Source organism: Artemia franciscana, chromosome 8, assembly GCF_032884065.1.
Source record: "Artemia franciscana chromosome 8, ASM3288406v1, whole genome shotgun sequence".
Taxonomy (NCBI): Eukaryota; Metazoa; Arthropoda; class Branchiopoda; order Anostraca; family Artemiidae; genus Artemia; species Artemia franciscana.
This window is the reverse complement of record NC_088870.1, coordinates 36,340,677-36,363,636: the sequence shown is the minus strand read 5'-3', so window position 1 is coordinate 36,363,636 and position 22,960 is coordinate 36,340,677. Positions and strand designations below refer to the sequence as shown.

Sequence of the window (22,960 nt, the reverse complement as noted above, 5' to 3'; positions counted from 1 at the left end):
CAATTCAAAAACGAATGTATTCAAGCCGAAGTAGCTGAGTTGGTAAAGCGTTATGTTCCAGGTTCTAGGTCCGAGAGGTTTCAGGTTCGAACCTTGGCTTTAGCATTAATACAAAAGAAGAAAAAAACTAAAAAGGTAGAAATTACAAAAAAACGAAAAAGGAAATAAAAGCTAAAAAAAGGGTAAAAACCAAAAAAAAACTAAAAAGAAAAAAGGAAAAAAACGAAAAATTTATTTCATCATATACCAATTCAAAAACGAATGTATATACAGACCGGGACACAAGGAATATAAATGACGACCGGGACACTCAAAGAGAAATTACAGACTGGGACACCGGGACACAAATGACGACTGGGACGTGTGTGTCGACTGACGTCATGTTTGTGTGTCGACTGACGTCATGTTTGTCGACTATAAATGACGACTGGGACACAGGGACACAACTACAACGGGGACGCCGGGGGGCACAGGGGGGATATATAAATGACGATGGGGACACAGGGAATGTTTGATTAGCAATCACCATCAACAAAGCTCAAGGGCAATCATTAGAATAATGAGGTATAGATCTGAATACGGATTGTTTTTCCCCTGGACAATTATATGTTGCACGTTCAAGAGTCGGTAAACCTGACAATCTATTTATATGTACAGACAATGGGACAGCGAAGAATGTTGTATATTCGCAAGTTTTACATAGTTAAAAATATATCTATCTATATGCACAGGTGGGACACAACTACAATGGCGCGTAATCATTATGGCGCGTAGACTTACGCGCGCGGGGGGGCTTGGGGGGCGCGAAGCGTCCCCACCAACTAGGTGTTGGGGTGGCGCGAAGCGCTACCCCAACAGTTAGTATAAAGTATAAGTTTGAAGCTAAGTAGAAATCATTGTTAGAAATTGCACGCCGCGTGCCGAGTTCCAAGGCCTGGTGGTTGGTAATTGCAAAAATATGTCTATATATTTCAACAAACTATCAAACAATTCAAAAAACCTTAAAAAAGAATACCAAAAGTTTTAAGCTTAGTAGATATATTTGTTATAGATCAGACTTTCTTACTAATCAAAGATCTTTGGAATAACTGTTGTATGTGGTCTGAAATTAAAAAATAAGGTTTTTGAATACTATGGAGGTAAGAAATTGATGTTGAATAAAAAAATTGATAATGAAAATTGAAATTCAAAATTTATAAGAAATTGGATGTAAGAAATTGATCGGTTTACAAAAATCTGAAATATCTAGGCTTATGACCGCAATGCGAAAAAGTATGATTAAAGTTATTGAAAAGAAGGCCTCTGACTATTGTTGAGGTAAGAAATTGGTATATTGGTGTACACAGGCCTGAATAACCTAGGTTTAGGAGTAAGACATAGGAAAAAATTGGTCTGAAATTAAAACAAGGATGGCTCCTGAATACTATGGAGGTAAAAAAATTGATACTGGGGTTTCTAAAAATCTGGTCAATCTAGACTTAAGGACACAATGTGGAAAAGTAGGGTTAACATTATTAAATGAAGGCCTCTGAATAGTGTCGTGGTAAGAAAATGGAATGTGGATGAACGCAAACCTGAATAATCTAGGTTTAGGACAGCGACATGCAAAAAATATACATGATGTTTTATAAAGGAAGGCTTTTGAATACTATGAAGGTAAGACATTGATATTGGGTTTTCCAGAAACCTTAACAATGTAGGCTCAAGAACACACTCTGGAAAAGTAGGGATAACATTATTAAAAGAAAGGCTCCTGAATAGTATGTTGGTAAGAAACTAGTATTTGGATGTAAACAAAACTGAGTAATATAGGTTTAGGCGTACGACTTGAGGAAAAAACTGATCTGAAATTTTAAAAAGAAGGCTTCTGAATACAATGGATATAAGAAATTGATATTGGGGTTTGCAAAAATCTGAACAATCCGCTTTGCTGTGGAACAGTCTTTTTGGCTTAAATAAATGTCTACGTTAACAGTTATTTTCTACGACCACATGCACCTTTAAAAACGAATGTGCTACCGTACGGCATTACTTTCTCTGAAACTCAAGGGGCTGAAAATTCAAAAAGCCTGAAAACAATTTAGAAATGATGATGGATACCACAAGGGGGGCAGCTGCGTAATGCCAAGGTGGCGTGAAGTGTTTTGGAGGCGTCTTGAAAGGGTTTGTTTACAAAAACATGAATCAATAGACTCGAAGCATAATTCTATTAATAAAATATCCCAAGTGTCTTAGGGATGATAATGCGTATCATAGGGTTGTTGCAGGCAGCATCATATTGCCATGGTGGCGTGTGGCATGGTGGCGAGTACCATCACATTGAGGGAGGCGGAGAGTGCCGTGTGCCATCCATAGTGTGACACAGGTTGGGAATTGTCGCAAAATAGCAGCAACAAAAATAAAAATATGTCTATTGTGATATACAAGTGCCAGAAAACGCTTAAAAGATGATGACGGATGCCGCAAGGTGTTACCATGCAAGCAATTTTAATAAGACCATTGGAAATAAGGAGAAGGTTCGTTCAAGATGCGTTTTAAATTCTATATAGTGTTAATTGCCTTAGACTATCACATTCTAACAATTTAATGCTAAGTCCCGCTGTTCAAATAAAAACGGTGTTCAATTTAGATTTATAAGCTTATTTTTATGGAATGCGGTTGAAAAGCCTTAAGAGATGATAACAGATGCCAAAGGGGGGGGGGGGGAGTGCATCCGCGTATTGCCGTGGTGTTTTTTGGGGGCATCCCAAAAGGGTTTGCTTACGGAAACATGAATCAATAGACTCTAAGCATGATTTTTTTTTTTTATCAAGAAATATCTGGAAATGTCTTATCAATGATAATGCGTATCATAGCGTTGTCACGGGGCAGTCACATATTGCCATGGCGGCGTGAATTGCTTAAACTAGCATGCTCCACAGCTTAAAGTTAAGGTAGTGGTGTTAAATGAATTTTTTGGCGATGGGGGGGGGACTGAAACACTAAGTTAAAAGAAACGAGGGAATTTCATTACGACCTCTCAGAAATACCTCTTAATATTGCTTAAATTTATTTCTAATGGAAACCCTCCCCCCCCCCCCGTCTCTGGAATTACTTGCTAGGGTGAGCTAGCCACATATTATCACGGTGGCTTGAATATGCATAGCCTTAGTTAAAAAAACGCAGTATTTTCATTAAAAGCTCTCAGTATTAGTTCTTAACAGGGCTTAAATTTTCCTCTAATATAAACCATCTCTTCCAGAATTGATTGCTATGACCCCACCTTTCTTTAATTCATATTTTTTTGCATATATTTTATCCTATGTCAGGTTTTTTCACGTTTTGTTTTTTTCGCTGTTGATTTTTAACTGTTTTTTCTGTGTTTTAATGATACTTTGTAAATTTGTTTTTACTAATATAAGTTGTATATACAAAAGTCAGCATCCTTTGGATTTATTGTTTTAGGATAAAACTTCGATATGTAATCGTTTATTCAATTTGAACATCTCGTAGGCTATGCCCATATGTATGCTCATTCAAGAATACTCTTAACGCAAGTGCAAAATTCTGTGTAGTAAAGAGGAAAAGCAAAGTTTTGAGCATGCATCAATGCGTAGTACAATCCAGCCATAATGGTACTCTCGCTTTTATTTCATTTCTGATAGCGATATTATCTGACAATACCCTTCTAAAGCATTACTTAGCAAGCAGGTGTTCTTCAAATGTAACTAATCTCTAGTAATCGATTTTCCCCTCTGCATTTCAATTATTGAAGTCGTTCAGAAACACGTAATCAATAGCTTAGTAATTATAGCATGCGCGAAGAGGGGATTCTCCTTGCAAACAATAGGTTATTTCGTAGAATCTATTTTCTGAAACGTAATATTAGAAATAGATTACTAGTCCAACTGTCTAGGGCGAAATTCCATTAGATGAAAACGACCCTTTCGAATCCTAACGGGGACAAAAAGCATTAGAATATAAAGGTTTCCCGAGAGAAACACCTTGAAAGAAAATCCCAAAGAAAAAAAACGTTTCAAGCGCTATGTAACACCGATGTGGGTACCGGCATTACGTGACACCCACGTGTCCCCTCCTCTGGTACAAGCGAGGATTTCCCCACGGGCCCAAAGTCTAGCATGTCACGTGTGAAAGCGTCATCCTCAATATATGTAAACATTTTCCTATTACATAAAAACTAAAGAAAAAGAAGAAGAACAACACCTTAAAGAAAAAATACCTTTATAAAACGTCTCGAAGAAAATGTCTTTAAAGCATCTTGAAATGCCTTGAAACGTCTTACAAAAAACTCTTGAAGAAAAATGTTTTAATAAAACTCCCCTGCTTGACTAGTGGACTCTTAACAAACCCTTTTACAAAACACCCGGTCACCGCATTATGTAACATTCAAAAGAAATCCTAAACGCTCTTTATTATGTAGCATGCAAAAATAAACATTCCCTATGACATAACATACACCTGGAAACATTCCCTATGATGCGAACCTGTTGTCTGTTGTGGAATAACGAGATAGGGCTGCGTTGGAAACTAGGGATGTGCTTAAAAGCATTGTGGGGATACTACTGCCAGTCGCTTAAATTCTTTTCTCCTCCTCCATCCTGAACATTTTGGCTAGTAACGACCGTTCATACTGGAGACGTTCCAACTGAGCCTGTACAAGAGGTCCGGGATAAATTATTGGTTACTTTCAATTAGCTCGAAAACAATGGTACAAGGTCCGAGTGCTAGACAAACTTATTACTGCAATTCTATAAACACAGATTTAAAATCACAAGATATAACTTAAGACTTAAAGAAATTACAGACACTTACAATATTCACGCAATCCTGAGGTTTAGCACAGATTAGCGATCAAACTTGTATCAAGGAGACAAATAGCAACAGTTGTAATCAAAAGTTGCTTATAACCTATACAATAGGCCTTTCCACACATACCCAGGGCACACCTGAGCCCATCAAAGATGTGGATATTTCTCAGTTTCGTCTCTAAGCCCACATACATCATGGAACCCAGGATGTGCGGTTCTTTTACGATTCTTTTCCAGACTCTTTATCTTAGTAAAAAGTGGTAATTTTAAACCTCTGTAACTTGTATTTCGCATCTTAGAATTGTATTTTACTAAATCAATTTCTGCCTTAATTAGTCAGCTTAGTAGCTTAGTAGTGGTGAGATCTAGTATTGATAGTAATAGTAACAGTAGTAGCAGCAGCATTAATAGCGGTAGTGTCTGGTGCATGTTACCTTTTGATATCTGAACATGCTACTCATGATAACCAAGAAATTATGGAATTTATTTAGAAATAACATCTTAATATAGTAAGGCATTCCGAAAACTGGACGCTTTTCCCCTTGCCATTCCAGTCAGCTTGTTCGTCAACTTACATTAAATTAACTTTTTATTAGTGCAAATGTCTAAGTTTATAAATTGAATTAAATAAAAAAAACAAATTTTTTTTTCAATGAAAGTAAGGAGCAACATTAAAACTTAATACGAACAGAAATTACTCCGTATATGAAAGGGGCTTTTCCTCCTCAACGCCTCGCTCTCTACGCTAAAGTTTGACTCTTTCTCTTAATTCTATTTTGAAAACAGTAAGAAACTTTAGCGTAAAGAGCGTGGCGTTGAGGAGGAAAGGCCCCTTTCATATACGGAGTAATTTCTGTTCGTTTTAAGTTTTAATGTTGCTCTTTACTTTCATTTAAAAAAACTTGTTTTTTTTATTTAATTTCTGGATGTTTTTGAATTAATGCATGTTTTGATCTTGGCTATCTGCACATAAATAATTAAAGCGAAATTTGCATATTAATTAATAGCAATTAATCGGAAGATTTTGAGAAAAAAGGAGCGAGGGAGGAGGCCTAGTTGCCATCCAAGTTTTTGACTACTTAAAAAAGAAACTAGAACTTTTAATTGTTTACAAACGTTTTCATTGGTGAAAAATATACGTAACTTACGAATTAACTTACGTAACGAACTTCTATATTCGTATGTTTTTATTACGTATATGAGGGGGTTCAACCTTCGTCGCTCTTTAACACTAAAGCTTAGATTTTGTCCCAATTCCTTAAGAATGACCTCTGAAGGCCGTAAGAATCACAAAGGCCGTAGAATAAATAGTTCAAATTACTAAAAATACTTTAGCATAAAGAGTGAGGTATAACGAGGAGGTAAACCCTACATATGCATAATAATTTTTGTTCGTTTTAAGTTTTAATGCTGCTCCTTACTTTCAGAACAAAAAACTTTTCATATTTATTTTTTCATTGTTTTTTCAAATATTGCTACAAAATCCTGCACCCCTTCATTGAAATTCTCTTCCCCCATGAGAAGTTTCTCCATGGAAATATCCTCCCACGTAACCCCCCCCCAAACCAAAAAAAATCCCCCTGAAAACGCCTGTACACTTCCTAGTAACCATCCCTATATGAAAACACAGGTCAAAGTTTGCAACTTGCAGCCCCTCCCACGGGGACTGCGGGGGAGTAAGTCGTCCCCATAGACACAGTTACTAGGTTTTCGACTATGGTGAATAAAATGGCTATCTTAGAATTTTGATCCGCTGACTTTTCGGGAAAATGAGCGTGGGAGGGGGCCTAGGTGCCCTCCAATTTTTTTTTGGAAAATTGGTCTAGAACACTAGAACTTTTATTTCCATTAGAATGAGCCCTCTCACGACATTCTAGGACTACTCAGTCGATACGATCACCCCTGGGGAAAAAAACAAACAAAACAAGAGCTAAGAGCTCATATGGCACTTGTGACGAGGTCGGAAGAGCCGAGAGCTCATATGGTACGAGGTCGGAAGAGCCAAGAGCCAAGAGCTCATGCTTCCTTCTCAAACATGTTTCCTTCTTAAATCGTAAGTTAAAAATACCTAATTTTTATAATCTTTCAGAATTAACCCTCGCCCCCACTCCCCCAAAGAGAGCGGATCCGCCCTTCCAACTCCCCCGAATGTCACAGGATCTGCTCGGAATTTGAAATTAGAACTTTATAGCACAAGATCCTTCTAAATATCAAATTTCATGAAGATCTGGTTACCCTTTCGTAAGTTACAAATACCTCAATTTTCAAAATTACCTCCCCCCTCCCAATTCCACCAAAGAGAGCAGATCCGGTCCAGTTATGTCAGTCACGTATCTTAGACAGGTTTCTATTCTTCCCATCCAGTTTCTTCCTGATCTCACCGCTTTAAGTATTTTCTAAGATTTCCGGTCCCCCCAACTGCCCCCCCCCCAATTACGTTTGATCCGGTTGAGATTTAAAATAAGATATCGGAGTTACGAGGTCCTTCTAAATATGAAGTTTCATGAAGATCCGATCACTCCTTCGTAAGTTAAAAATACGTTATTTTTCTTATTTTTCAGAATTACCCCCTCCCCCCGCAATTGAGCGGATTCGTTCCAATTATGTAAATTACGCATGCAAGACTTTTGCTTATTTTTCCAACCAAGTTTCATCCCAATCCCTCCAATCTAAGCGTTTCCCATCATTTTAGGTCTCCCCACCCCAAACTTCCCCCAATGTCACCAGATCCGGTCAGGATTTAAAATAAGAGCTTTGAGCCACGATATCCTTCTAAAAATCAAATTTCATGGAGATCCAATCACCCGTTCGTAAGTTAAAAATACCTCATTTTTTTAATTTTTCAGAACTAACCCCCCCCCCAACTACCCAAAAGAGAGCGGATCCGTTCTGTTTATGTCAATCATCTATCTAGGACTTGTGTTTATTTTTCCCCACCATGTTTCATCCCGATCCCTCCACTCTAAGTGTTTTCCAAGTTTTAGGTTTCCCCCTCCCAACTCCCCGCCCCCATCACCAGATCCGGTCGGGATTTAAAATAAGAGCTCTAAGACACGATATCCTTCTAAACATCAAATTTCATTGAGATCCGATCACCCGTTCGTAAGTTGAAAATACCTAATTTTTCTAATTTTTAAGACTTACTCCCCCCCCCCAACTACCCCAAAGAGAGCAAATAAGTTCCGATTATGTCAATCATGTATCTGGGACTTGCGCTTATTTTTCCCATCAAGTTTCATCCCGATCCCTCTACTCTAATTGTTTTCCAAGATTTTAGGTTTCCCCCCTCCAACTCCCCCCAATGTCATCAGACCCAGTCGGGATTTAAAATAAGAGCTCTGAGACACAATATCATTCCAAACATCAAATTTCATTAAGATACAATCACCCGCTCATAAGTTAAAAATACTTCATTTTTCTATTTTTCCGAATTAACCGGCCCCTACTCCCCCCCCCAGATGGTCAAATCGGGAAAACGACTATTTCTAATTTAATCTGGTCCGGTCCCTGATACGCTTGCCAAATTTCATCGTCCTAGCTTACCTGGAAATGCCTAAAGTAGCAAAACCGGGACTTTAGGTTTTCCCCCTCCAACTCCCCCCAATGTCATCAGATCCGGTCGGGATTTAAAATAAGAGCTCTAAGACACAATATCATTCCAAACATCAAATTTCATTAAGATCCAAATACCTGCTGATAAGTTAAAAATACTTCATTTTTTCTATTTTTTGCGAATTAACCGGGCCCCCACTCCCCCCCAGATGGTCAAATCGGGAAAACGACTATTTCTAATTTAATATGGTCCGGTCCCTGATACGCTTGCCAAATTTCATCGTCCTAGCTTACCTGGAAGTGCCTAAAGTAGCAAAACCGGGACCGACAGACCGACAGACAGACCGACAGAATTGGCGACTTCTATATGTCACTTGGTTAATACCAAGTGCCATAAAAACAAATAAACACGCATCCGTGATCTGTCTTCAGGCAAAAAAAAATGCGAACTTCCATATTTTTGTAGATAGGAGCTTGAAACTTCTACGATGCGGTTCTCTGATACGTTGAATCTGATGGTGTGATTTTCTTTAAGATTGTATGACTTTTAGGGGGTGTTTCCCCCTATTTTCTAAAATGAGACAAATATTCTCAGGCTCGTAACTTATGATGGGTATAACTGATCTTGATGAAACTTGTATATTTAAAATCAGCATTAAAATGCGATTCTTTTGATGTAACTATTGGTATGAAAATTCCATTTTTCAGAGTTTCGGTTACTATTGAGCCGGGTCGCTCCTTAGTACAGTTCGTTACCAAAAACTGTTTGATCAGTCGCCTTGCCTGATACTCAAAGCAGAATGGCCCAATTCTGACATTAGACGTTTGTCTGTCATTCCACACAAATTTACGGTCAATTCTTAATTGATGGTTCAACCTGCCTAAGACCATAGGTAGGCGTGCCTTGTTTACCTCTCATCCCGGCCAATCTAATGATCCTATGTCAGTGTTAAATTCTTGGTCAACCTGACTGACACTCTAGGCAGGTATGCCTTGCTAAAAGATACCAAAAAGTATTGGTCCAATAAGAGAGGCACACTTACTCCTGCCGTTTACCCATGCCATTTAACCAAACACTTGGAAAACTATAGGTTCTATGACTATCTACCTTAGTTATACTGCCCTAGGAATGACGCATGGACGGATAATAGATAGAAATATCTATTAACAAATCAACTAACAACATTTTTATACATTCCTAATACGGGGGTTTAATGCCAGAATTGCCTCTCACTCAATTGGACTATCTGTCTTGGATTTTTCTGCAATTAGCCATGACTTGATCCCCACAACGGCTCGACTGTGGGCCGATCAAATCAATTTTAATTCAATTTAGTCAAACTTTCCACTTGGAGTTGCATCAGAGGTTCATGTCAATGTCCTCAGCCTTGACATTGATAGTACTAGCAACAGAAGCAGTAGTTTTAATGGTACTAGTGGTGGTAGTTGTAGTAGTACGACTAGCATGCAAATATTGCCCGTTTATTCAATTGATAGTCTCCCTATAATCTTCCATCATTCAATTCCTGAAAGTTCCAAATTAATATGCTCAGTTACTGCTGAGTTATGACCATAACTCATAACCTATATGCATTTAATATGTTTTGATTTAATTCAACACTCTCCTCAACATTCTCTGAAAGGCTCAACTTATTCCCCTTTGTTTTTTGGAAACTAAATGTCAAACATACATACCTTTCTCAATAATTTATATATATATATATATATATATATATATATATATATATATATATATATATATATATATATATATATATATATATATATATATATACAGTACAGTATATACAGTATAGAACTAGCTTTCAAAGTGAGAACATCTCAAATAATCGGATTATATTGATTCAGAGTTCAAAGTAAAAGGATTTGGTTTGAATTGGATATTTAAGAACTACTTCGTCCATTTAAGACTAGTGTTGAAAAAGGACTATATTTTGAAAAGTGATTTCTGTGTTACGCAACAGATTGATTTGATACGTCTTGTAAAAGTACTATATCTAATTACTCAGTGACGAAGAAATTAAATCTTTTTTTGGATACTTTTTCTGGATAATTTTAATGAGAAACAGACGAAGACTGGCCTGGCACTTATATAAATAAGAAATACAATTAAAAGTGACGTCAGAACCAGTTTAACGGACTATGCTTTTGGATTGTCTTTGGGACTCGTAAGATGGGTGAGAAACTGATATTAAATGCAGTATTGAACTTCATTAGCAGAGCGCTTAGCGATGGCATTAAAATGGAATCAATTATCAAATCAGCGGTAGGCTACTACGACCATGAGACAATTACACTAGCTAAACAAATTCTCCATATAGAACTTAATGACCCTAATAGAGCAGTAATCCGTGCCAAAGATGAGGGCAATATTCTCGAAATGTCGAAATTCTTAGTAAACGCCGCGAAGCAAAAAGAGAACATTCCTAAATTCGTGATATTCAACCCCTGTGAAGTTCCCGCAATAGGCGATGTCGTTAGCGCCACAGCTATTTCTAAAATAAACGAAATGTCTAGGAAGTTGGACGGTGCTCTAGCAACGCTAATCCACCCTCAAATGAGCCTGCCTAAGCCCTCTCAACAATCCTTAAATTGTGCACCCCCCTCAAAGCCGTCATACGCTGTTATGGTGAAAAACCCACCAACTGACCTTAAAGGCCCAAACGAACACAAGGTTTTCTTGGACTACATATGCCAGAACTCTGTGGAAGACGTTACGGAATTAAAGCGCACCAAAAACGAGTGGAAACTTGTCGTTCGAACTAAGACAGCAGCCACGAAAATAGTTGAAACTTTGAAAACATCAAGCCTAAATCTAAATGCCTCATTACAAGAATCTGCTTATATCGGCATGGTCAAGCGCGTGCCGGAGGATATCGATCACTCGAAGCTCGAAGAATTAACACCAAAATGTACGAAGGTAACCCAGTGTGGAAAGTCGAGAACATATAAAGTATATTTTCAGACGCGGAGTGATCTTGAAGTTTTCCTTGAAAACTCGGTTAGAATTGGCTACGAACGACTACAAGCCCAAGAATTTGTTTTCCTTCCGCGCCGTTGTTTCAACTGCCACAGGATAGGCCATCTAGCTTCCAACTGTGAAAGTCCTATGCATGTTCAAAATATGGCTCGCATGAGCACAATTGCACCCGCGAAGCTCCCTGCTCAAAACTCCCTTTCTGTGTAGAGTGTAAAGTGCCGGGTCATACCTGCTACAGTATTAGTTGTCCCAAAAACAGGCAACTACAGAAATCATGAGCAAGTGCTATAGCTTCATTTCACGGAACATCAATGGCTCGTTCATTGAGAAGCTCCCGATCCTTAGTGATTTATGTGTCGAACATGATGTAGTGTGCATTCAAGAGCACTTTATTACCGTGCAAAGTGAAAACCTGCTAGAACTGAATCATACCACGAAGGCCTACAAAGTTCCAGTTAAGCAGAGCTGCAGCCGAGGAAGACCTTCAGGAGGCCTAGCTACGTTTATTCGGTCATGTGTTCTGTCCAGTCTATTCGAAAAGTCCAGTCTATTCGAAAAGACAATTTTCTCGCAGTACGAATTGAAAGTTGTGTATTTATTAACGTGTATTTGCCAACAGATTATAAAGATGAGCGTTCAGAACGTCTTTTTGCCCTTTCTTGTGAGAAACTAAATTCATGTATATCTAAAATTAAGCGCCAGGGTGTTTCTTGTGTAGTAATTGGAGATTTCAAATGCAACCTTTCTGAGATTTCTTCTCTACAACCATCTTGTACCTCTTTGATTAAGAATCTTTTTGGGGATTACCTTGCTATGGTAGGAAAAGATAGGGATTTTACATATATTCACAGCTCCTCCAGTGTGTCAAATCTAGACCATGTTGCCATTTCTCATAATTTAACTGTTCAAAATGTTAGGGTAGTAACGGATTATCAAATTTCTGACCACCTTCCTGTCTCGTCTTCTGTACATATTGTCTCTTCGAATTGTCACCAAACCCGCCAGGAAACTCAACAGCCTAAATTTCGTCTTGATTGGCTTAAGGCTGATAAGCAACTATTTGCTCTGGCGACAGAAGAAATTCTTAATAAAATCCGTATTCCCTTTAATCTCCTCCAAAAACCGAAAGATCTCACTAAAGAAGAAGTACGAATTTGTCTCAATATTTATTGTACTGAAATTTGTCACGCTCTCCTTCATGCTGAGAGGTTAGCGGTACCTAAAGTAAAAGTTCGTAAAGGGATGGTTCAAAATTGGCCCGAAAATCATTCGCTGGTAGCCGCTTGTCATCGAGCAAAATTCTGGTTTTCGGTATGGAAAGACTGTGGGCGCCCAAGATCTGATATCATTAATAGCATCAGACTGACTACGAAGCGTAGATTCTCGAAGGAGCTCTCCCTCCACCGCAAATCTCTCGTTGATAGCTATTCCGCCCGTGCAAAACAGGATCGAAATTTTCTTTTCAAGTCTGTATCTTTGGCAAAGCCTACCCCTCTGTTGTCGCCGTCTGAAATACCTATCAAGGACTGGTATTCTTATTATGCGAGTGAACTTGCTGCTCCTAACCCCCAGCTTGAAGACATGTACGAGAGAGAATTGGATGAGTTCCTTGATAAGCTTCCGCACGGTGATTTTGTTGTCAGTTTAGAGTCGGTTATTCAAGCAATTCGTCGGTTGAAAAATAAGTCTTCTTGCGGAATTGACCGTGTTAGCGCTATCCATATTAAACATGGTGGTTCGGTTCTCGCTATGCATCTTTCGCTTTTTATGCAGATGATCTTCACGCAAGGTGAAGATTCCCTCTTCCTTCTGCGTAGGGGATCTTACCCCCATTCCGAAGAAAGGGAAAAATGACATCAAATGCTCGTCTTTCCACCCCATTACAGTCGCCACATCTTTATGTAAACTATTCGGGCTTCTAATCATTAAGAAACTGGAAACTAAATGCTAAACCCCGCCACGTCAATTCGGATTTAAGCGCCGCACTGGTTGTGCCGATGCCTTGACGGCTGTAGTGAGTGTGCTACTCGATGCGGATTTTTCTGGAGAGCATAGCCTTAGCTAGTCATGACATCAGCCGTGCATTCGATTCACTCATACACGCTGCAATGTTATTAAAAGCTTCACAACGAGGTCTGAATCCCTGCATAGTTCGATCCCTACGTGATATGTACTCGAGGCTGTCCATTCGCCTAAAGCTTCCTCCCGACAAAAATTTGCCTCCCCGACCTCATGAAAAATTGATCCCCGTTTTGAAAAGTGCCCGCCAGGGAGCCGTGTCCTCCCCTCGTTTGTTCAATAATTATGTTCTTCAAGCACAAGATAAATGCCCAACCTCATGCATTCTTTCCTCTATAGACACCTCCTTAGTATGCTACGCCGACGACGTCTTGAACTTAAGTAGAACATTGCAAAAAGATTCTGACATTTTTGAAACGCTTAAAATCGAATATCTAAAACTTGGCCTCAGTTTTAACACTGAGAAAACCGAGATAATTCTCTTCAATTGGAAAAAAACACCACACGTGCCTTCACTGCTCTTTGGTGAAAATCTCGTGAATACTGCTGACCACATAAATTACCTCGGAGCCCCTATTAGCTCGTCTCTAAGGCATACACGTCTTCTACTGATCAAACACCTCAATCGACGAATCTCCGGCTCGTATGCTTCCATAGTCTCTGCTAAATTCCGTTTTAGCCGCCCCCTCCTTGCCAGCCTATACAACGTTACTGTTTTACCTCATATTCTGTACCTGGCACAATTTTGGAAACTATTCTCGAAAGCTGAACTGTCTAAAATCCGTGCACTTTTATTCCGTTTTGCTAAATACCTCCTACGTTTTCCTTCCTGGTACCGAAACTCAATCCTCATTGAAAAGTATCACATAACCGACCCTCATGTTGCAGTTGAAAATTTAATCAAAAGACACAATATTAAAATAGTAGATCACGATTGGTGTAATCTCCTCTTACAATAGATCTGTTTTCGTTTTATTCATTTTAGTGCTATTTTGTTTGCCCTTTTATTAGCTGAGTCTCTTTCTAGTTATGTCTCTTCTGATATGTTCTTATATATTTTCTTATATTTATATGTTCGTGCTCCGTCTTTTTCATTTCGTATGATTGACGGGTTTTCAAATAAATAAATAAATAAATAAATAAATAAATAAATAAATATATATATATATATATATATATATATATATATATATATATATATATATTATATATATATATATATTAGCTGTTGGGTTGGCGCTTCGCAGCCACCCATATATATATATATGGTTTTAACTACGTAAAACTTGCGAATATACAACATTCTTTGCTGTCCCATTGTCTTTGCATATAAATAGATTGTCAGGTTTACCGACTCTTGAACATGCAACATATAATGGTCCATGGGAAAACAATCTGTATTCAGATCTATACCTCATGATTCTAATGATTGCCCTTGAGCTTTGTTGATGGTGATTGCTAATCGACCATTCCCTGCCCCGGTGTCCCGGTCGTCATTTATATCCCCCTGTTTCCCCCGGTGTCCCCGTTGTAGTTGTGTCCCTGTGTCCCGGTCGTCATTTATATTCCCTGTGTCCCGGTCGTCATTTGTATCCCGGTGTCCCGGTCTGTATATACATTCGTTTTTTAGTTTTGTTTTTCTCCTTTATTTTTTTTCTTTTTTTTCTTTTTTAGTTTATTTACATTTTTTAGTTTTTTAGTTTTTTTATTAGTTTTTAGTTTTTTTTTCTTTTTAGTTTTTTTGTAGTTTTTACCTTTTTTTTAGTTTTTTTTATTAGTTTTTAGTTTTTTTTTCTTTTTAGTTTTTTTGTAGTTTTTACCTTCTTTTTAGTTTTGTTAGTTTTTTTTTTACTTATGTCTTGGTCGTCATTTATACTCCCTGTGTCCCGGTGCTTTGTTGATTGCTAATCGAACATTCCTTTTGTCCTGGTCGCTTTCTCTTTGAGTGACGTCATTTATTTTTTTCTTTTTTAGTTCTTTTAGTTTTTACCTTTTTTAGTTTTTTTAGTTTTTTAGATGAAAATTTTTTTTAGTTTTTTCCTTTTTTTCTTTTTAGTTTTTTATTGGTTTTTACCTTTATTTTAGCTTATTTTTCAGTTTTTTCCTTTTCTTAGTTTTTTTTTATTTTTTATTTTTAGTTTTTTTAGTTTTTTAGCTTTTTTATTTTTTTTATTAGTTTTTAGTTTTTTTTGTAGTTAGTTTTTTTTTAGTTTTTTACCTTTTTTTAATTTTTTTAGTTTTTTAGTTTTTTAGCTTTTTTATTTTTTTTATTAGTTTTTAGTTTTTTTTGTAGTTTTTGCCTTTTTTTAGTTTTTTTTAGTTTTTTAGCTTTTTTATTAGTTTTTAGTTTTTTTTGTAGTTTTTGCCTTTTTTTAGTTTTTTTAGTTTTTTAGCTTTTTTATTTTTTTTATTAGTTTTTAGTTTTTTTTGTAGTTTTTGCCTTTTTTTAGTTTTTTCAGTTTTGACGTCACCTGATCCAGTTTTTTCAGGTGACGTCACCTGATCCACGATCCACAGATCCACAGATCCGCAATCACCATCAACAAAGCTCAAGGGCAATCATTAGAATCATGAGGTATAGATCTGAATACGGATTGTTTTCCCATGGACCATTATATGTTGCATGTTCAAGAGTCGGTAAACCTGACAATCTATTTATATGCACAGACAATGGGACAGCAAAGAATGTTGTATATTCGCAAGTTTTACGTAGTTAAAAACATATATATATATATATATATATATATATATATATATATATATATATATATATATATATATATATATATATATATATATATATATATATATATATATATATATATATATATATATATATATATATATATATGAATGAATGAATGAATGAATGAACTTTCTTACCCGTAAAGTATAAAAAACACAAAGTACGGAGTATTATAAATAAATAAACAAAAACAAATACGATAAACAGCGAAGAAAAACAAAATTTAAACTAACAAAAGACAACATGGACTAATCAACCAGTATCAATAGGGAAAAAAGGCTGCAGAGGGTCATAAACGTGAATAAAATTGACAGTCTTTTTACATAAATCATCACTGGAAGACCGAATCCGAGAAGGCACATCTACTAAACCAAATCGAGCAATTATTTTTTTTGTTTCGGTGCCATCTAGGAAGCCGGAGGAGGAATTTGCAATATCTGAAATAAGCCGTACGTAGAGTATGTCGATCTTTCTTACAAAACGGATGAGCCATGCCTGATAAAAACAAAAGCACAGGGGCGCAATAAGCGTTATAAATCATGCACAAACCGTTGCGGTTGTAACGGCTTTTGTTTGGGGATATTTTTCCGTAAGCGACGCGAAGGTTTCTCATGGCTTGATTCACTTAGGGATGAACAGGTAGTGGAAAGTGTTGGGCCGAAACACAGACCAAGCCAACTAACTAAAGAAGAACATGGTAGAACTGCAGTCCCAGTAACGAATGGAGCGACCGCATAAGGGCTATTAAAACAAATAAACTGGCATTTAGACGCATTAACTGACAGTCCAATCTTAGATAGTTCATTGGTTAATATAGTAAAATTAGAAAGCAATCCACGGCGAGTCCGGGCAACAAGAAGAACGTCATCTGCATATGCAATAGGAGACAAACCAGTATTACCGTAAAAAACAGAACTTCTAAGGGGACAAAGGCACGATGCAAGCACGCATTTAAATATACTAGGAGACAATACGGCACCTTGCCGAACTCCCTTATTAATTTTTACCGGGTCAGATATTTGGCCATTCCAGGTAACTTGAATTTTAGACTTTGAATACCAAGAAGACAATAAACTTAGTACGGAAGGATTAACATCTGAAGACGCAAGGGAAAATAGAGCCTGAGAGTGCACAATATTGTCGAAAGCTCCAGAAATATCAACAGTAAGACAGTATAAAGACATTTTAGCTTTTACGGCATCTTTCATGAGTCGGCTTAAAACAAGATGTACATGGGAGCAACCGAAACTTTTCCGAAAACCAAATTGAAAAAGCGTAAAATCACAATTCGACTCAATTTCTGGTAGTAGCAAATGTTCAAGCAACTTACTTAAGAAACACGATACTGTAATGGGACGATAATTCACACATGATGTGGGGTCCTTGCCTCGCTTTCGAATAGACGTTACACGGCCACAAAGAAAACTATCAGGAACAAGCGACTGTGTAAGCAAGACTGGAAAATATTTGTAGATGGTTAAGTAGAGCAGGACAATCATAAGCAAAAAATCGGTAGGAAAGGCCGTCACCATCAAGGCTATTTGAACGCTTAATTTTTCTTAAAGCCCGGCGAATTTCAGATATTGCTACAGGCTGGACATGAGCCTGCAGGAGATGGTATGGTAAAAGCGGTTTAAGCAACTTATAATAAAAAGACTGAAGAAAACTATTACATACACTGAACACACGCTTACAATGATCAACAAAATTAGCTAGCTGGAGACAAGATAGGGTAGATGAGGAACATTTCTCACTATTAATAACCTTATTCCAGGAGGCCTTATCGGTGGGGCCTGGCCATGCATCCAAGCGTGCCCTCTTCAAACTGGCCTTATATTCAAGTTTACACTTTTGTTTCACAGAGAAAACAGCTCCGGAAGATGATCGGTCGAATGATATCCACATACGTAGCCAAAATTTGGCTTTTGGCTTAGCACGTTTTACTTCAGGATCAACATTCCAATTAGGCTTTCTTGTACCAATCCTAACTTTATCCACAGGCACTGCAGCTTTGGAAGCTGATTTAAGGCAATGGACGATTTGACAATAATAGTAATTTAGGTCAACTGTACTTGAAGGCGAGGAAACTGACGTTGGCAGCAGGTGATATGGCACTTTTATGGTCGACAGTAAAGCAGGTAGCGTAGCAAGGTATAGTGGGACATTAGCACGATCCCAATTCAACTTCGTATGCCACTTCGGTTGAGCCGAAAGTGTTTTGCCAGATAGCTCACAGGACAAATTACAGCTTAGAATAAGGTGATCGTCATCAATCTTCTCTTCGTCCACCCTGACAATCGATGATATTAAGCTGGAACTGGAAGAGATCACGTGATCCAGGTTCGATTTTGAACAGCCTCTGTTATGAATATACGTGAATGGGAGGCTCTTAACTGCGACGTGACATATGCTAGGAAGTGATTCTAGCAAGAGGATTGATCTATCGGAGGTACCAAGTATGTCACAGTTAAGGTCACCAGCTAAAACCCAATTTAGGTCTTTCAAACGTAGACTTTCGAGTAGAGACTTTAAACTGGAGCAACATTTAGCGAAAGATGTGAACGATGCTATAGAACGTCGATCGCAAGGTAAGTAAACGTTTATAAAGGCGGTACTGTCACATTGAATCGCTAAGATGTTATCATCACAATGAATCACAGAGGGCTTTGATGGGGAACGGAAAAAAATTGCTAGGCCACCGGAAGGGCGGCCTCTAGTTTTCTTGGCCTCTTGCGAAAAAAAATGGTGGATAGAAGATCGCTTCAGGCTAGAAACGTTTGATTTGGTCAAAAGATGTTCTTGCAAGAACACTATGTCATGGACTAATAATTCATTAATTAACAAGTCTTTGTCTTTTGTGCCGTTAATATTAAGAGAAGCAAAACTTAAAATAGTGGCTTGGTTCACTTTGAAGCAGAGTTCAGAGCGCGTTTTATCACTGGGCAATTCATACTATAGGAAACATGAGCTTCGCCACAGTTGGCACATTTCGGAGCCTCTAAGCAAGGATTGTCTTTAGTATTAGAATGGCATCCAGAACATTTAGAGCACTTCATCTCATTCGGGGCACATGGGCAGTGAGCTAACGAATGATGGATACTTTGGCATCTAAGACACCGTCTGGGCAATTCTTTGTATTCCGATATTTTAAAAGACTCGTAACCCAAGCGCAGACCTGTAGCGATGGCAGATTTTAGTGCAGCGGAATCAAGGAACTCCAAACGGAATGTATGAGAACAGCCGATCTGGCTGGCCTCAACAAGACCAGGAATAACGGAGATGAGTATACTGCTAGAAACACTATCGGGAAGTCCCCTAATTACTCCAAGAGGTTTGCGATCAATCACTTTAGCAAGAATATTTGGATAGCTCGCAACGGCAGATGCGGCAAGAGAATTGGCGGAAACTTTAACCCGCGTAACAACAACCCATCTTTTCCTTACCGGATCGGACTTTACCGACACAATACCGTCATGTCCGGCGAAAGAATCAAGCTTTTACTTGCGAGAAACGGGGTCTCTTAGTTCTGGAGGCGGATATTTAAGAACAACGGCGTACGAGGGTTTGTGTTTGGTACCCTTACTATCTGAGACCAAAGAACTATTAATAGACGTTGTTGGACTATTGAGGTGAGCAAGCGATTTTAACTGATCAAGGCACTGGTTGACTTTGTTGGTAAGGATAGAATAAGCTGACGCCGGAATGCTAGGGACTTCAGAGGGGGATTTGATCACAAACTCTGGAATATCAATATTTTCAGCAGAGCAGCGAGAAAGAGTAGCGATAATGTCCGACAATGAACTATTCTTAGCACTGGGTCCCGAACGACGAGGTATAGGCTCATCTGGGAAGCAATTGCTATATAAAAGTTTCTTAGCTCCAAGAACATCTTCATACGGGAAAAAATAACTAGCGTATTTCACAATAGACTGATGGTCCAACCCCTCATCGAGATTGTGCTGAGCAAAATTCAAAACTGGGCAATAATAAAGCGTACTGGTATTCCAATTGTCAATGATAAGCAAATTTCACTCACGGCTCGGCATCAGTCCAAAAACAATTAAGTGAAAAAGGTATATCCACAGAGAAGTTCTCAATAAGCACAATTATGAAATGATCCACACTGGCTAAATGAATGCAATGAGAATAAATAAGAACTTATCTTTGAGTGGGGCAAGTAATCCAGTGATTTCCAAGTAATCCGAATATTTCAATGCACGACTCAGATGATAGTAGTGCTGAATACTAACTCACAGCCACAATCCATAAATAATCCGTAAGCCGTAATCATATACAAGTTTATAAATTTATCTAACAAGTTTCAATTACAAGTTTAAAAGTATTTCACTCGTTATTTATTCCAACAGGTACAGAGTTAATCCGGCTTAAATTCAATTAGTTGTTGACTGGTCAGATACCAAAAGAGAACTGTGGAATATACTTCTAATCAGTTCAAATGTTCTGAAACAGGTTTGATCTTAACTAGATTTGGAAGTATTATATGGGGTTGTGGGAGGGATGACCTAGACTACATCAATTTACTGATGTGTATTTAGTAGATTTCAGGTTCACAACAACCACATCAAAATAGCCGTTTGTTGATATGACTTTAGGAGCTTTCTCATTCACAGCAAAAACAACAAAATTGCAGTTAGACAAAATAAAACAATGAAATTAAAAGAATTTTTCCTAGCTTGATCAAAAGAATTTCCAGCAAAAATGAAGGTTATATTTGGATTCAGAATGAAATCCTGCTTAAAAATATTTGTCTTTTTTTTCTTAGCTATCTCACCATAGAGTTTGAAAAAACATAGTTGACTAACAAGTCAACTTTTTTTTTTTTGCTTTTAAGATGTTATTGACAAGAAAGTCAACTGAGAAAGTTCACCAGGCTTTTGCAAATAGAACAACATTTGGCAATAAATTTGAAGTTGCTATAATGTAAGCCATATAAGCACTTAGGAATAGACCAGTAGGTTCAAGAAGGTGAGACCTGAAACAGTCAAAACAATGAAGTAGGCAAAAACTATCTAGACTAACACGAAATGAACCATTTTGTGAAGATTTTACACCTCATGTTTCCTTTACAAGAAAAAAATCTAGCCAAATTGTTAATCTAGCCAAATCTAGCCAAAATGTTGCATCTTCATCTTTGAAGCAGTAAGTAATCAGATAAATGACCATTCTTGGCTACTAAGGTCCCTGCATCCTTCCTGCAGCATGTTGCCACAGCAAAGTTTGATCTGTAGATCCCATATTACGAATCTAAGGTCAAACCTACTGCACCACTACAGGGTACTCATCTTTGAAGTCAAATTATGAGCTGTCAAAGTTTGAAGTTCCTGCCAGAAATACTTTGTAGATATCTAAGAACAAAGAATTAAGAATGGTATTTTTGTAGTCAACTTTATAGTGAATTAAGAATTTATTAATAAAAAAAATTAAAGTTAACTGAGAATAAAAAAAAAAAGGCTAATCTACTTGCTAGTTAACTAGTAGAGTAAATTGAAAGGGCCTAGATTATGGGATAATGAGATGGAAATGTGATACGAAAACAATTAATACTTTTTAATATGCAAAACAATTATAGCTAGCACATTTTGCCTGCAGCTCTGCTATCCAACCTATATATTGGCTATACATTAAGTCAAAGCATGGGGTATCAAGTTTGAACTTCTTGCCAGAAATCTTAGAACAAAAAATTCTGAATCATAGTTTTTTAGTCAACCTTATAATGAACTAAGATTCCATTCAGCAAAATAATGTTCGAAGTTAACCGAGAATTAGAAAAAAACAGCTAATCTACTTATTACTTAACTGGAAATTAAAAGGGGTTAGATTGGAGGATATTGAGATGGAAATATGTTATGAAAACAATTAGTAGTTTAAATTTAACAAAATGGATTTTATAAGGAAATAGTAAGTTTGAAACCAATCTTTTAACCCTTTTTACACCAAAAAACATAAAAAGAAACTATTCTTTTGAAGGGCCATAAAAGGTTTAAAACTGAGTTTGTTGCAAGAAAATAAAATTATCAAACAGTTCGTGGTAACGAACTGTAGTAAGGAGCGACACGGCTCAATAGTAACCAAAACTCTAAAAAATGGAATTTTGGTACCAATAGCTACATCAAAAGAATTGCATTTTAATGCTGATTTTGAATATATAAGTTTCATCCCAGTTTAGTCTTACCCATCAAAAGTTACGAGCCTGAGAAAATTTGCATTATTTTAGAAAATAGAGGGAAACACCCCCTAAAAGTCACAGAATCTTAACGAAAATCACACCATCAGATTCAGCGTATCGGAGAACCCTACTGTAGAAGTTTCAAGCTCCTATCTACAAAAATGTGGAATTTTATATTTTTTGCCAGAAGGCAGATCACGGATGCGTGTTTATTTTATTTTTTTTCCCAGGGGTGATCGTATCGACCCAGTTGTCCTAGAATGTTGCAAGAGGGCTCATTCTAACGGAAATGAAAAGTTCTAGTGCCCTTTTTAAGTGACCAAAAAATTGGAGGGCACCTAGGCCCCCTCCCACGCTGATTATTTTCCCAAAGTCAACGGATCAAAATTCTGAGATAGATATTTTATTGAGCGTAGTCGAAAAACCTTATAACTATGTCTTTAAAAAAAAATACAAATTTCATTTTAATTATTCCTCTGCGGAGAGCCAAAATCAAAACATGCATTGATTCAAAAATGTTCAGAAATTAAATAAAAGAAAACAAGTTTTTTAAATGAAAGTAAGGAGCGACATTAAAACTTAAAACGAACAGAAATTACTCCGTATATGAAAGAGGCTTTTCCTTCTCAACGCCCCGCTCTTTACGC

The 22,960-nt window shown here is 37.4% G+C and overlaps 1 protein-coding gene across 1 annotated transcript in view; it reads right to left on the bottom strand.

Annotated features, from left to right (window-relative positions):
- Positions 1–22,960, bottom strand: part of LOC136030362 (uncharacterized) — a 54,556-nt gene that overhangs the window by 19,085 nt on the left and 12,511 nt on the right. The gene's annotated exons all lie outside the window — the stretch shown is intronic.